Source organism: Lichenostomus cassidix, chromosome W, assembly GCF_008360975.1.
Source record: "Lichenostomus cassidix isolate B80296 chromosome W, HeHo_3.0, whole genome shotgun sequence".
NCBI classification, from domain to species: Eukaryota; Metazoa; Chordata; class Aves; order Passeriformes; family Meliphagidae; genus Lichenostomus; species Lichenostomus cassidix.
In genome coordinates, this window is record NC_139510.1 from 4,792,222 (window position 1) to 4,807,925 (window position 15,704).

The 15,704-nt window shown below is 46.7% G+C and overlaps 2 long non-coding RNA genes across 2 annotated transcripts in view; one reads left to right on the plus strand and one right to left on the minus strand.

Annotated features, from left to right (window-relative positions):
* The window catches only part of LOC146425354 (uncharacterized), a 357,803-nt gene that overhangs the window by 102,908 nt on the left and 239,191 nt on the right, over positions 1 to 15,704 (plus strand). The window lies entirely within an intron of this gene.
* Positions 1 to 15,704, minus strand: part of LOC146425355 (uncharacterized) — a 569,707-nt gene that overhangs the window by 94,155 nt on the left and 459,848 nt on the right. The gene's annotated exons all lie outside the window — the stretch shown is intronic.

Here is a 15,704-nt window from a genome sequence, read left to right on the forward strand (position 1 = left end):
GCCACAAATGTGCAGGAGAGGGGAAAGAAAAAAAACGTTAAAAATACACCAAATTCATGAGTTAAATGAGATAGGATACTGATGGCAGGACGCACAGAACAGAAAAAGGGCAAGCAGGCTCCAAAACTTAAAGTTGCAAAGTGATTTAATTATCTAACAGTGTTGGAGGATAAATGAGAGGTAAAAATAAGCTTTGCATAAACCATTTGTTCACTCACCCCCCTCCCTCTTAAGAAGCCATTTTTTATTCACCTCCCTTCCTCCTTCTAACCAACAGCTCGGGTAGGGGGGCAGGGTGTGAGGTATTTCCTCAGTCCACAGAGCAGGTCCATAAATCTATTCATCACCACAATTCTTCTACTACAAATATTCTTTATCTCTACTTATCTCTCTCTCTCTCTAGACAGTTTCTTTGCTCTCACCCCTTCCCTCTTAAGAAGCCGTTCTTTGCTCACCCCCCCCACCCTCTTTTCAAACCAACAACACAGGCAGGGGGCAGGGTAAGGGGTTTTTCTTCTGGTCAGTCCATCAGGGAGAGGAGTCCTCTACTTAGCCATGGGGTCCCTTCCACAAGAGACAGTCCTTTGCAAATTTCTTTGGCATGGGTCCAATCTCACAAGCAATATCCCACCCAAATTCTGCTGCAACATGAGTCTCTTTGTCCATAGGGTGCAGACTCTCCCAAGCCGAGGCCAGGTTGCTTCCATCCCAGGAGCAAGGCCTTTCTCTCCCTTGCAAGGCTTTTGTAGCTTTAACTCTTTCGATGAGACTCTAACTGGATCACAGCTTTCGCCAGGCATCCACCTGCTCCTCTGGATTGGGCTGTGGGTGAATTTCTGCATCCTTGTGGACTCCATGGGCTGCAGGGGGACCTCCTGCTCCCCCCGTGGTCTTTACCACGGCTAGCAGAGGGTTTTCAGCTCCGGCGCCCGGAGCACCTCCTCCCCCACCTTCTTCACTGACCTTGGTGTCTTCATGTTGTTTTCTCTTCACATATTTTTACTTCTACCTCCTCCTCCTCCAACTACAAAGAAGTGCGTGCCTATCTTGTTTTGAATTTTTCTTAAATATGTTTTCACAGAGGCGTAACCAGTGCGGCAGCGCAGTCTTGCAATTCACGAGCGACCACCCCACGCTGCATAAAGTGGGAGGTCGCTCAGGGCCAAAACATGCCAGGCGGGCACGTGGCTGCGGCAAGCGGTGGAGCTGCTGGGGACGCGAGCAGCTGTGGAGGCCTGGCGATAAAAGAAGTGCAGGATCACGGTCTGACATTTCCAGGGAATTTATTAAGGTCCACAGGTGAGGGTCTGGGGATGGTGAAGAGGGACGGAGATCAAGGGAGGATGAAGGGGCTGGAAATCCAAGATGTCGAACCCCGAGTGAGGGTCTTGCAGAGGGTTAAGAGGAGAGGGAAGAGGGGCGTAGTTAGCTCTGAAAAGCCAGCCAGGGAAAGCCAGAGGGGAGGAGACAAGGAGGGGAAAAGAGTACACCAATAAGCTTACAGCATGGGATGGTACAGGCTCCTGCTAGGGAGAAATTTCTGGAACATAAACCATACACAGAAATCCTATTAGCACACTGCAACAACCAGCACCTCTAATTGGCTTAAACTTGGCCAGCAGCATGTCCATCACCTTCAGAGCCATCAGAGATTCGCTCTGCTGGATTTGATGAAAAAACTTCCAGAACTTTTGCTCAGGACACACAGGAGCCATCTTTGTGCCACTCCCCACCCCTCAGACACTTCTCCAGGCCTACTACAACAGCTTCTGAGGGGTCTAAATTTCTCTTAGATGTTAAAAATACTTTACTGATGTTTTGGGCCAATCAAAACTACCACAAGCATGCAGGGGTTAGCACCTCCATGTGCATGTCTGACTGTGGTTCATTTTACACAGGCTTTTATACATTACAATTCTGGCATCTGCGCTTGTTTGTTTACTTATCTAAAAGCTGCAGTTTTAAGGGTTGGGGTCTTACATAACATGTGGTTTCTTTATCTTAGGGTTACAAACACAGTACATAGTTCCTATCTAACATATTCATTATAGTCACCTGTTAATATGCTTTTCTATAGCTGTATTTTATTGATTGTGTTCTTCTATTTTCTGTCTATTAAAACAAAACCTATGACTTTGCATTTTTCTAGCCTTTTGAAACAGCTAATATGCCTCTCCCTTCTTATCACTTTAGCACACCAGGGCTAGTTCCCTGCTTGCAGAAGCAGTTACAGTTAAGCGCAGCAGCTAATATGCCTCTCATCACCTTAGTCCACCAGGGCTAGACCTCTGCTTGCAAAAGTGGTTTCAGTTAGATGCAGCAGTCACACTTAAGTTTTCTGTTAATTCATACTTATGCTAAGGTGCTTATGTCAAGTAAGGTCTGTGTTTCAACTTCTAGTAGCAGTCCTTGATGCGTCTTCACTGTGGTACCAGATCAGAGCAGGCAGTGATTTCCAGTCTACTGAAGAGGATGTTCCTCCCCCATCACTCTGAGGATCCCTTCTCTTCTGAGCTGGGCCTTTTCCCCAGCTCTCTCTGGTAGGAGGTTATTGGGCACCTCTTGATCTCTAAAGAGGAGACTGGTTGTTACAGTGCCTGTAGTGTTGCTTAGCTCAGCAGGTCAGAGTTTACAGGTAGGTAGGGAATACTAGTCTCAGCACACCAGAAAAAAGCAGGTGCTGTTTATGTTTCTCCAGGTTGAGATGCTGTCATGAAAGGGCAAAAATTACTTCAGCTGTGTCATCATATGCTTGTTAATGATTAATAAATGATTGGATTTGAAAGTATATTACTATCTGAAAACCGTGGAAATTACATTTACAACTCATTGAGAATGAAAAAAACTAGCAGGAGGAGCAGGTGCAGTCAGGTGGTACTTTTGAGCAAGAAGCAGCACAAAATGGCAATTGAGCAGGAGAGAAGAAAGGTTTCTTTCAACTTCTAGGCCAGGTCTGAAAAGTCCTTCTCACAGATTCAGGCCTATAGTCTGCACATGTGTCTTGGTAATGTTTTTTATCCCATCCCATCTTTGTTTTCTTTTTCCCTTTTGTTTTGCATCTGGGATGGTCACTGCTGTCCCGTCCCCTGTCCCCCATTCCCCTCCCCCCCCGTCTGTCCCGTCGCCCTGCCCCCCTGGTGATATCACGATAAGTGAGAGCCAACCCGGGATTTTCTGCGAGAGTTGAGGAGGGCAAGAGGCGTATGTTTCCCCTTACAGTGGAGGATTTGACCCCGGGAGCCAGGCGCTGTGATCACTCTGAGGAGACATACAGTTGCCACTTGGTTTTTGCCCATTTTTTTACTCCTTTTCCCTTCAGCACTGTGACTGGAGCTTACTGGTTTGCTTCCCTGCTTCTCCGCTGCTTAGGAGCCCAGAGCCACTGCGCGCTGCGCCGGGACCCAGGAACACCCTGCTCCCTGCCAGGGGGCCGCCCCCTCTCCACAGTCCGGACCCAGGGACCAGCCATCGCCGGTGAGCCACCGAGGGAGCAATCCCCTGCCCAGCCCCAGCTGTTCTCTGCTGCTGCTTTAGGGCTTTGTTGCTATACTGTAACCTGACAACTGGACTCCCTGCAGTTTTGGGCACAGCCTGATAGTTTCTGCTACCTTTTGTTTGTCACTACTGGGGTGAGCCAGCCCCTGCCGTCCCCAGCCGCTGCTCCAAGGTTCCTGCTACAGCCCATTTCTCCATCTGGAGGGGCACTGGGATCAGCTGCTCCTGTGAGGTTGTACAGGAGACCCATTCTCTCTCTCTCTGATGGCTGCGCTTGCCATTGCTGCGTGGAGAGAGACGGCCGAAACTTGCGCCACAGCGCCCCCTGCAGCCGCGGGGGAATCATCGCACCTGCCGGCTGTGACCGTAACTGCCAAAAGGGGAGGGTGCCTGGCAGCCCAGAGAAGGCTGTTACTAGGTTTCTGGTTTGTTTGTTGTTGCTACCGTTGTTCTTGCTTGTTTGCCTTGTTATAAATGCTAGTAAAGATCTGTTATTTCTTTTCCCATATCTTTGCCTGAAAGCCCCTTGATTTCAAAGTTATAATAATTAGGAGTGAAGGGGGGTCATATTCTTTATTCCAAGAGAGGTTCCCGCCTTCCTTGGCAGACACCTGTCTTTCAAACCACAACAGAAGCTTAGCAGGCTGGGTTGAATCCATGTGCCTCCTTAACAGGAGGAGAGAGCCTTTGACACTACAGTATTGATTTGGAAACTGTGAGGGCATGCTCCTGCTGTTTAGATAGAGAAACCAAATTTTAGAATAAATGAGATTGCATCAAGAGACACCCAGCTGTTCTCACCATGCTCTTCTGAAGAAAATTGGTCTGAAAGGCTCTGGCATTTGACCTCTTACCTCAAAAGTTAAAGCTGGTGGTAAGAGTTGATTGTAATTCTCCAGGAGATAATCCCTATTGATTTGGGATGGCAGAAAAACAGGTGCTTGAAAGATCAAGAGATGAACTAAAACACTTTGCAGAGGTTTACACTGTATATACATATACTCAGTACACTAAAATAATTTTTATTACTCCAGTATTGCATGGCTAACAATTAGTTACATGAAAACAATATAAGACTAGATGGGGTTGGTGTTGCGATCTGCTCTAATCACAGAGGAACAAAGTGAGCTCTCTTTGGATTATGAATCCTGAGGTTTGAAATATTCCCCAAAATGTGATTAAAACAAAATGAGGTAAATGTTGATACCAAAAAATTGATATATTTTTAACAGTAAAAGAGGCAAAGAGAAAGAAAGGTGAAAAAAAGAAAGAAAATGGGGAGGGAGCAGGGAGAGTGACAAAGACAGATTAAGTAAAAACATATCGCCCTTCTGTGGGTCCCAACAATGTCTCATTGCTCCCCTCCATCTGGTCTTGTTGGTGGTGAAGGTCCCCCACTGAAAAGTATAGAATCGAATGGATTAATATATGTTTAGGCCAGGTGGGAACGCCCAGATGCCTCCCCTGAGGAGGGCCAGATCGACACTGTCCCTTGCAAGATTCTGGATCTGTTGCATCATTTTGCATCATGTACAGTGCTCTGGTGCAGGGTCTGGGGATCTGTTCGGGGGCCTTTGATGGACCATGACGCCCCTTCAGCTGCCCCTCATGTGAATGTCCCATAGATGCTGCTTTCGTGGGGTGGGGGGCCCCCCCACAGCTGAGCTAGTCTGCACAGTGGAGGATGGGCATTCACTGCCTCTGACCAGAGGCTTTTTTGCCATACACCCAAAACCTTTCCTCCCCCCCCCCAGGTTGGGGGTGTGTGTGCAAACTTGGCAACAGATAAGCCTGGGTCTATGGCATTTACCCCAAGCTGCTGCTGTGGATGCTCTTCCAATCTTATCCATTACTTCCCAGATGCTTTGAACAATAGTGTCACTTTTCTTATCTCTATCCCTTAGGTGGTTTAACTCAACAGTTCAGGGTTTCAGTCAGGTGGCCCATTTAGGGTGGGCTTTGGTGGTGCAGCTTTGTCATACAGTTTTGCTGTTGTCTTGGTTTGAAAGAAAGGTGTCTGCTTAGAGAGGTGGAAAACCTCTCTTAGAATAAAGAATGTGACCCCCCCCTTGCCTCCGAATTATTTTAACTTTGGAATCAATGGCTTTCAGGCAAAGAGATGGGAAAAGGAATCACAGTTCTTTACTAGTATCTATAACGAAGCAAACAAGCAACAACAAGAATAGCAACAACAAACAAAAACCAGAAACCTGATGACAGATGTCCCTGGGCTGCCAAGCACTTTCCCATTTGGTGTAGTCACAGTCACAACCAGCAGGGGCGCTGTTGAGCTCCCAGCCGGGCAGGGCAGGTGCGATGAATCCCGCGCAGCTGCAGGTGGTGCTGTGGCACAAGGTCAGGTCGGTCTCACGGGGTTGGTAATGGCGGCCAGGCTGGGCAGCAAGCAGTGCGCAGCAGAGAGCTCGGAACGACGAGCTGGAGCAGCAGGAATGGCTCACTTGGGTTAGCCAGCAAAGGTGGCAGGAACTCCGCAGTTATGGCAGACGCCCCAGTGCACTCTGGCAAGCGGGTGCGGGGGCAGCAACTGCCGGACTCCTCCGAAGCTGCTGCAAAAGGCGCAGCCGGACAGGCGCGCGCTACCGGCGGGGAAAACAGGTTGGGATCCCGCGCCTTTTTTCCAAGCAAGAGCTCACCCAGCCAGAAACAGAAGTCAGTGCACAGTTGGAGTCCCATGGTCACAGCCAGAAGCAAAGCAGCAGCTTTCCTTCATCTACTCCAGTGTCCCCCAAGCAAGTGAGCTCCCCCCCATGGCCGGAGTGCCTCCTCCCCATACCACACCCAAGCCACAGCCTTTGTCTCTTACAAAAGAATTAATGGCCCTGAGCACCTGATCGTTGGTTCCCTAGTAACAGGGATGGAGAAAATTCCACTCCCCCAACCTCCAACGGCTATAATAGGCAAAAGTCCTTCATAAAAATGTTTAAGCCATAAACCATAACATTTCAGTCTCCAACAATTGGTCGTTATGATTTTTTTTTTGCTATAAACATTGTTCTTTATGCTAAAAACCTGGAAAAAGCGAACTGTAGGTATTTTGGATTGGTATTCTGTTTTGCACCTGGTATCAACCATCACTGAAGACACTGATGTTGCATCTCTTCATCTTAGCTCATGGAAAAAGGGAAGCAAAGCTCATTTAAATTACTTGGCAAATTACTGCTTTTGCTGTTTGGTTTTATACCAGCTTGCACTCCTATCTATTTAAAAATAAATAAATCCTTTCTTTCCCTGAAGCATTATTCTGCCATCCATTGCAAAAACAAAGCATGCTGGGCTTAGGAAATCACAGCACTAAATAATTCTGGCCTTTGACAGAAGTGGTAAGATCTTAGAAATAATACAGAGCTTTTTGAGGTCCAATATTAATGTTCATTTTCTTGAAGGAAAGGAAAAAACAAAAGACAAAAAACATTTCAAATAGTTTTATTTAACCTGACATGGATTGAAGAATTTGGGTAGGTGTGGCTAGCACAGGCTTTTCCCACGAGAATTCTTCTTGTGTTTTATAAATAAAGTTTGGATGTTATTGGAACAGTGTCCCAGAACTTGGACGGTGCAGGCCTGGCCAATCAGGCCTAGGGGAAGGCTTCTGACCGACCAATCTGGGTGACTTTTGAAAACTCTATATATATGATGAAATCAAAACAATAAAGGTCATTCCTTCTTGCCACTGAGAACTGGTGCTTTCTTTACTCTGCTAGCTGCTCAACAGCGACAGGTAGGTTTTCTTACACAGAAGAGTGGGAATGTATTCCCTAAAGCTGTCATGGTTTGACCCTGGCCAAATGCCAGGCACCTACGACATCTGCTCTCTCCGCCTCTCCCCTGACACAGTTGGGCAGAGGAGAGGGAAAAAGAAAAAAGTTAATACACACACAAAGGACTCATGAGTTGAGATAAGGAACTGGGAGGAGATGTACTGAGGGTAAAACTGGTTGAACTTAAAGTTGCAAAGTGATTTATTGCTAACAGAGTCAGAGGAGGGTAAACGAGAAGTATAATAAAGCTTTCAAAGACACTGTTTCTCTGCTCACCCCCATCCCTCCTCCCCACCAGCAGCACAGGGGGACGGGGTAGGGGGGTTTGGTCAGTCCATCACCAAGATCTTCTTCCGCTGCTCAGGGAGAGAAGTCCTTTCCTCTACGTTGCTGTGGAGTCCCTCCCAAAGAAGGCAGTCCTCTGCGAACTCCTCCAGCATGGGTCCAAATGTCACGAGCAGCAGCCCGCCCAAATCTACTGCAATGTGAGCCTCCTCCCACGGGCAGACAGTCTTCCCAAAACTGCTGTGGCGTGGGCCCCTTGTCCATGGGGTGCAGACCTCTGAGGCCAGGCTGTTCCATCTCAGGAGCAAGGCCTTTCTCTCCACTGGGACTCCCACTGGATAACAGCTTCCTCCAGGCATCAACCTGCTCCAGCATGGGCACCTCCCCACGAGCTGTGAGTGGATCTCTGCATCCCCTGTAGACCCCATGGGCTGCAGGGGTGACAACCCACCTCACCATGGTCATCACCATGGCCAGCACAGGATTGTCAGCTCCAGCGCCTGGAGCACCAGATGTCACTGTTGAGACAGGCACAGCATTCACATACAGGCACACGCATCGGCTCCAAGCAAAAGAAAGAACATCTTTATTACTACAAGGTCTCTTTTATACTATTTTTCAGCATTCACATTACATGTTCATTGGTTTTTAACTCACTACATTATAATACCATTAGCTACCTATAACTAGTACACATTCTTGCAAAAATAGCCTCCCTTTTGCAGGTGTACATTCCTTCTTCTGTTGTTCTTGCTTCTTGATTCCGTTGGCGCTAAGATTCTCACAGGAACAAGCTGATTGTGCTAAGGTCAGTATCTGTAAGTGAATGTCCTAGGTTGCAATATAGATGTATTTTAAGTATTCTATTACCACCAGCTGTGGGCCATTAGCTGTTATCACCTACTAATGACCCACCCCAGATGACAGGCAATGGGCCATCAGGGACCCACCGCATGACTCATGGACTTATCCCATTGTGGGATGCTCTGCCCAGGAGGGAGGAGCCAGGTGTTCCCACGTGGATATAACCTGGCCTTGGAATTGCCTGAGCTAGCCCTGTCTACTGGGTTCCCAGAGGACAAGAGCTACTACTGGACCTTCAGCTGGAGACCAGACCTTCACAGGATCACCGCTTGAACTGAACTACTTCAGTTGGACTGCTACCACCACCCTAACAGGGTGTCAGGTTGTATCTGACTTTGTTAGTGCTTTTCCTTGTATTATTTCACTTATTTTTACTTTCAATCCTGACTTGTGATTTCCGTATTGGTTTGTTTTCAAACCAATACAGTGAAACAAGCAAGCTGTCAGTTCCCACAGTTTCCCCTTTTTGTTTTCAACCGGAAATGCAGCATTTGTGGTCCTCTGCAGGGCCCTTTTGCAGGAAGGATAACAAACAGCAGAAGGGGTAAAATAACAAGGATGACAATCACAATCAGACATCCCACTTTCATGAGGTTTTTGACCTGTTTAACAAGTTGCTAATCACCAAACAAAGCATTAAACCAATCAAACTTATTCTCTTCTCTTAATTTGGAAACAATTGTATTTCTTTGATATTAGCAAACACTGATCTGGAATGGTCAGAAAGATTCATGCAGCACATGCCATTAAAGTCTTCACAACCATGGTCATATGCTGGCAGCATATGTAAACTCTCTGCAGCAGTGTAAACTCGGCAGCCCGCTGCTGGGGAGGGCTGCCCAGGAGCTTAAACACGCAGAGAGGGCTCTCCGTGGCCACGGGCTGTGAGGCTATCTCAGACGCGGTCCTCGTAGATGTGTCACAGGTTTAGAAAGGCAGCTGTTTCATTCCAGATTTCCATGGTGATTTTATTTAGGATAATGGGGGAAGGGATTGGGGAACTGTGGAGGGGGGAGGGGAGATGGGGAAGGATATGGGTTGCATCAAGGCCAGAATGAAAGAGAGCTCGTTCCGTGTCCTGCCGGGGCTTTTATCCCTGGGGCTGGGAGGTGGTCCTGACTCACATCATCCAGTCAGGAGGGGTCAAAGGGGCGGGGTCAGGGGAGGGAAAACGCATTACAACAAACGGCTGCCCGATTTTGCAAGGTGACGCTTCTAATAAAATTAACATTAGTTAACAATCCTAACAAAGCAAGTGAAATTGCATTAGTCTATTTAGCAAGCCAACAACCTAACTTATTTAACAATTCTAATGTTTTTCCAACCACTGCTCCTGGGGTTAAAACTAAAACTGAAACTAAAACACCCTTTTCTAAATTCAAGAACTCAAGCGCGTCATTGCATTCTCTTGCAAAAGAATGCAAGGACCGTTTGTCACTCCACACCGCTATCATCTTCTGAAGTTTGCTTGTTGGTCTCCTGACGCACGCACCTTGCAGATATCCACCGCACACCAGTATCTGTGGAAACACAACCATACCCGCGCCCCCAAGGGACAAGGTCCCACGGGCCTTCCCACTTGTTAGTGATTAGATCTCGCACCCATACTTTCACTCCAGATAGGTGTGTTTTGCCTGTAGACTGCAATGAGAAAAAATTATTCAAAAGAACAGGATTATTGGAATTTAATGACACTGTAAGATGATTGATTGTGTATAAAGTTTTTGCCAGCCGGCTTTGTGGGGTTTCTCCACTCATTCCCCCTTTTTGTTTTTCTAAAATACATTTCAAAGAACCATGAGCACATTCAATAATAGCTTGACCTGTGGGAGAATGGGGAATACCAAATTTGTGCATCACACCCCACAGTTGTAAAAACTGACGCATCTTCTGAGAGACGTAGGCGGAGCTGTTGTCAGTTTTCACAGAGGAAGGTACGCCTAAAACAGTAAAGGCCAGTTGCCAATGGGCAATAGCATCATGACTCTTTTCTCCTGTATGTGTGGATGCCCACATGGCAGAGGAGAAGGTATCAATAGAAACATGCACGTATTTGAGATGGCCCAACTCAGCAACATGGATGACATCCATCTGTCAAATTTTCAAGGCTTGTAGGCCTCTGGGGTTGATGCCTGCCAGTAGAGGTGTGGCAAACCCCTGACAATCAGAGCAAGAATTAACAATATCACAAGCCTCAGTGGGAATTAGCAGAAATTGCTTTTGTAAAGAACACAAACTCTGGAGGAAAAAGTCCTGTGAGGCTTTAGCTTGTGCTGATTTATCAGGTTGAGGTGCCATCCATGCAGGGTTGGCTAACTTATGAGCTCTGGCATTACCTTCCACTATAAATCCTGGCAAATTGGTGTGGCTTCTTATGTGTAAGATGTAATAGGGATGGGTGCGGTTCTGAAGTGCGCACCATAGGGTCTTCAACAGTGAAAACAGGGCAGCATTATTAACTTCCTTCAAAAGTGAGCAATTCAGGTTTTGAGTAATGTCTGCAACAAGCAGAGTCAGTGACAAGATTCAATGGTATAGAAGAAAAGCACTGGAATGTAATGGCCACAGCTTAGTTCAACAAGCTGGGTAGAGCCTGACTGGTGACCTTCCAGCACCTGCCACCTAGACTCATCCCTCCAGGTGACAATGGCTTTTCCCATCTTCCCTGTTCCATCAGTAAAGACAATGAGTCCTTTCAATGGCACATAGCTGCTCTTCGGCCATAAAGTGGTTGATTTTGCCATTTGCAACAATTTGTGGCTGGGCAGATGGTAAGCAATCTGCCCTAAAAAATTTTGCAATGCACTCTGTAAAGGAGCATTGTTTGCCAAAGACCATTCAAAATACTCTTGTTGAACAGGAAGCATGATCTTTACAGGATCTTTGGCCATCAATTGTAGGCATCTTTGCTGACATTTGATAATCAGTTGGGTAATTAGTTCAAACAGCATAGGTGCTGTTTTTGTAGGTCGATGAGGTAAAAAGACCCATTCTAAAACGTGCAAGGGATCAGACAACTGGTCATTCCATTGTCCAATGATGTCTGTAGGATTGAAATCTGGGGTGACAAGAAACACTATATCAATGGTTAGGTCTACCTGGTAGACTTGACGGTTTGAGATAGCTTGCTGCACTTCTTCCAGTGCTCGTTCTGCTTCAGGTGTTAATTTTCTTGGTGAGTTTAAGTCTGGATCCCCTTTAAGGATATTAAACAATGGGGATAATTGTGCTGTGGTCAACCCTAGATAGGGTCATAGCCAATTTATATTACCCAAAAGTATTTGTGCATCATTCAAGGTACGAATTGATTTTTTTGATTGAACATTTTGTGGCTGTATCATTCGTTCAAGTATTTTCACTCCCAAATATCTCCAAGGGGGTTGCTGTTGTACTTTTTCTGGAGCTATCTGCAAACCATAATTTTGTAGCGCTTGAATCAAATGTGGTTAGATTTGTAACAAATCCTATTTTGAGGGAGTTGCTACCAGTATATCATCCATATAATGAAAGCAATAGACTCCAGGGAATTGTTCCCTGACTGTTGACAAGGCTTGTGCAACATACCATTGACAAATGGTTGGGCTATTTTTCATACCCTGTAGCAGCACTTTCCATTGATATAGTTTCAGGGGTTCAGCATGATTAACAGATGGTACCGTAAATGCAAATTTTGGAATATCTTTTGGATGCAGCGGAATGGTAAATAAACAATCTTTCAAATCAACAATCAATATGTCCCATCCAACAGGTATCATTGTGGGGGATGGTATTCCAGGCTGCAAAGTACTCATGCTCTCTATCACCACATGAATTCAGCACCAATCATGGAGCAGCCTCCATTTCCCTGATTTCTTTCTGATCACAAACACAGGTGTATTCCAGGGACTTGTAGATGGTTCAATGTGTCCCAGTTGCAATTGCTCTTGATCCAATTTGTGAAGGGCGACTAATTTTTCATCTGTCAGGGGCCACTGGTTTTCCCATATAGGTTGTTCTGTGAGCCACTGTAAAGGCAGCGTAGGGTACTTTGTGCCCCTCTGCACAGTGGCCCCCATTAAAAGTCCATCCCCACTTTCACCCCCCAAGCTGCCAGGACATCTCATCCCCACAGATTGAGAGATGCCATAGCGACGTAGGGATGGATGGTGGTCATTTGTCCCTCTGGGTTTTTGATTAATACAGGTTTGGTACTCAAGGAGCTTTGTGTGGTGCCCCCAAGGCCAGCAATGGCAGATCCCACTGGCATTGTGGGCCACGAGGGTGGCCACAGAGTAGTCAATATGATGGTAACATTGGCCCCCATATCTATGAGTCCTGTGATTTTTATACATGATGGAGTCACACCTTGCATAGTCAAAGTACAAACCATTTGTGGTCTCTGGTCCAATATGTCTTGAGTCCAATACACCTGAGGTGGTCCTGTCGATCCGAAGCCTTGATCCCCTCATAGTCTGGAATCTGCTTTTGGGACACAAGACTTAAAAGGAAGAAGGTTAGCAATACGAGTCTGAGAAGGTATAGTAACAGGATGGGTGGTTGTGGACACCATAGCATGTATTTGTCCCATGTAATCAGCGTCCACAACCCCTGGGTGTACAAAAATACCTTGCAGTGTTGCACTTGATCTCCCTATCAGTAAAGCACTTAGTCCTCGTCCTATGGGTCCTTGTGCCTGTAGGGGGACTTTATGTACCTTCAATGAGTTTAAACTTACAGTGCTAGTGGTGGAAACATCCATGCCAGCTGATCCTCTTGTTCTCCCAAGGAGTTGGTCACATAAACTTGTACTGGGCATGTCCCCTGGGGAAGTACTTGTGTCTGTGCGCGCTTCCCTTTTGCGCTCTTCTTCCAGTTTCCCTGCTGCTTGAGAGGATGCCCATTCACATGGAGTTTAGATTTACAATGCTTTGCATAATGTCCTGGCTTTCCGCATCTCTTACAATGTGGCACACCATCTGAGTGATTTCTGTAGGGACAAGCAGCTTTCACGTGACCTTGTCATCCACAGCCATGACACTGACGTGTTATTGTGACTGCAGCTGCAAGGTCATCTGCTAAACATGGCCATTTTGTAGGAGGTGGTTCTCACTTTGGCACAAGCATTTATCATCTCATCAAAAGTAAGGTTTTCTTTTGATAAGAGATCTATGACTTTTCTACAGTCATCATTTGCATTGTCTCTTGCCAATTGCAATATCAATTGACTCTTTGTATGGAAATTGTAATCTGTTTCTCCATTGCATCTTGCAGGCATTCAACAAACTGCATATATGGCTCTTGGGGCCTTTGCTTTATAGTTGCATATCGCTGTGTAGGTGTTGGCATGTGTGCAACTTTCAAAAGAGCCTGCATACTTGTATCTCGAGACTGGACTAAAACAAGAGGATGCAGACGAGCCTGCAGCTATGGATTATCAACAGGAAGTAGTCTCATCAGCTGAGCCACGCTTGCTCCAAAGCAAGGGTCATCTTGTGACAGCTCAAGGTTAGCCAGAGACCTCTGTTCAGCAAGGTCCCACCAAGCAGACTCAAACATCATATATTGAACTGGAGAGCAGAGCAATTTTGCTATCTGCTTCATATCAAAGGGAGTCAGTTCCTCTGCAGCTAAAAAGGCAAGCATCTTTGCAACGGCTGGTGATCCCAGGCCGTGTTTTGCAGACAGCTGACGTCTGAGAGCACTTGCCAGTTAAAGGAAGCATACTGATCGGGCGCTTGACCACTGCCTCTAATCACAGGAAATGCACTGATCGTCCCCTCAGAACTCACTTGAGTATTCATAATGGGAGATTACGTGGGCCCAGAAATACGTTCTGCCATTTCAAAATCTCCATTAGCAACTGTCAGTGTTTTCATGTTTTTCCAAAAACTAATTGGGTCATAAGCAGACAGTTACCAAGATGGGTTGTATGGTAAACATGTGTTTCGGAGGATCAGCAGGTGGGCGGCAGGCGGGGTCTCCCATGCTTGGCTCTAGCAAGTCTATGAGGGGTGGTTGGGAATCTCCAAGCCGTGTTGATGGTATTGGCACGGTGGGTGGCAGCTGAGAAGCCGCAGGGCTGGTATACGCCTGTGGGGGCAGCGCGCTTGGTGGGCTGGTGTGTGCCAGTGCTCAGTGGGGTGGGAGTGGGGGGGGGCCGCTCGGCACCCGCGCAGATGGAAGTAACAGCGGTGGCGCCTGCGTTGATGGTACAGGCAAGTCCATTACTTTGGGAGCAGGGGGGGCCATAGGCATGGGCTCATCTTCGTCATCACTCCACCCATCCGCAGGTGAGAAAGGGGTGGTCAATAGGTAACTCAAGTTAACTACTGGGAGAAAAATATGTGAATTCTAAAACCTAGAAAAAAAGGATTCCCTTGGGACCCTAACTCTGCTTGGCTGCCAGATCCAGAGGTAAGCATACCTCCCAGTCGCCACCCTGAATTTTCAGGGGGAGCTCAGCTGTCCTTTGGCTCACGGCAGGGGTAGACCAAGGACCATCTGCACCAAATTAAGGTATTTGCTAATTTTTAAAAAAAACCCAAAAATGCCTACAGGTCTGGGATACAAGTCCCAGAGGGTTGGTTGAGACTAGGTGTCCCAAAATTAGTCCCGGGCAAGGGGTTGGACCCCCAGGGTTGGACCCCGCTGTACTGCATCATCGTACTGCTACCTTTGTTCTGTCTGTCGTTATTTTGTTACTGTGTGAGTGTGAACAAATGAGACATGTTTAGGACATGAAGTGACAGTGGAGCTCTAGCTGCGGTTCCGTTATCTGGTGACAGAAACGGCCAGAGAAAAGCAAAGTGACTGGCGAAGAGTGACTGAGTATAAATCATATATAAACCATTGGTTTGGAGTATCCGGAGGGGGGCAGATTGTAATATTGGAGGGGAAAGGTTTTAGTTACTGAATCGAGAACACCCATACCCCAAACACCTTTCTAATGTAGCTCCATTTGATTTTTCCTTTGAAATCCTTTGTTTAGTGTATAGAAATTGGACTTTGCGTGCTTGTAACTGAAGGTATAGAGAGTAGCGCAACTTTGTGGCTGGTTCTCCAGATCTGGGGGGGGGTTTTGAGAGGAAAAGTCAGAGGAGACCTGTAGGAAGGTTTGCGTGGAAGAAAGAAGAGAGGGAGAACAGACAAAGGAGGCAATGGGATCATCAGAAAGCAAGGAAATACCCTGGAAAAGTGCATTGGGATGTGTGTTAGCACATTGAAAATAACTAGGAGGAATCCCCAGAGGGACTATGAAAAAGAGCACCCTAATTAAATACTGTAACCAGTGGTGGCCACTGT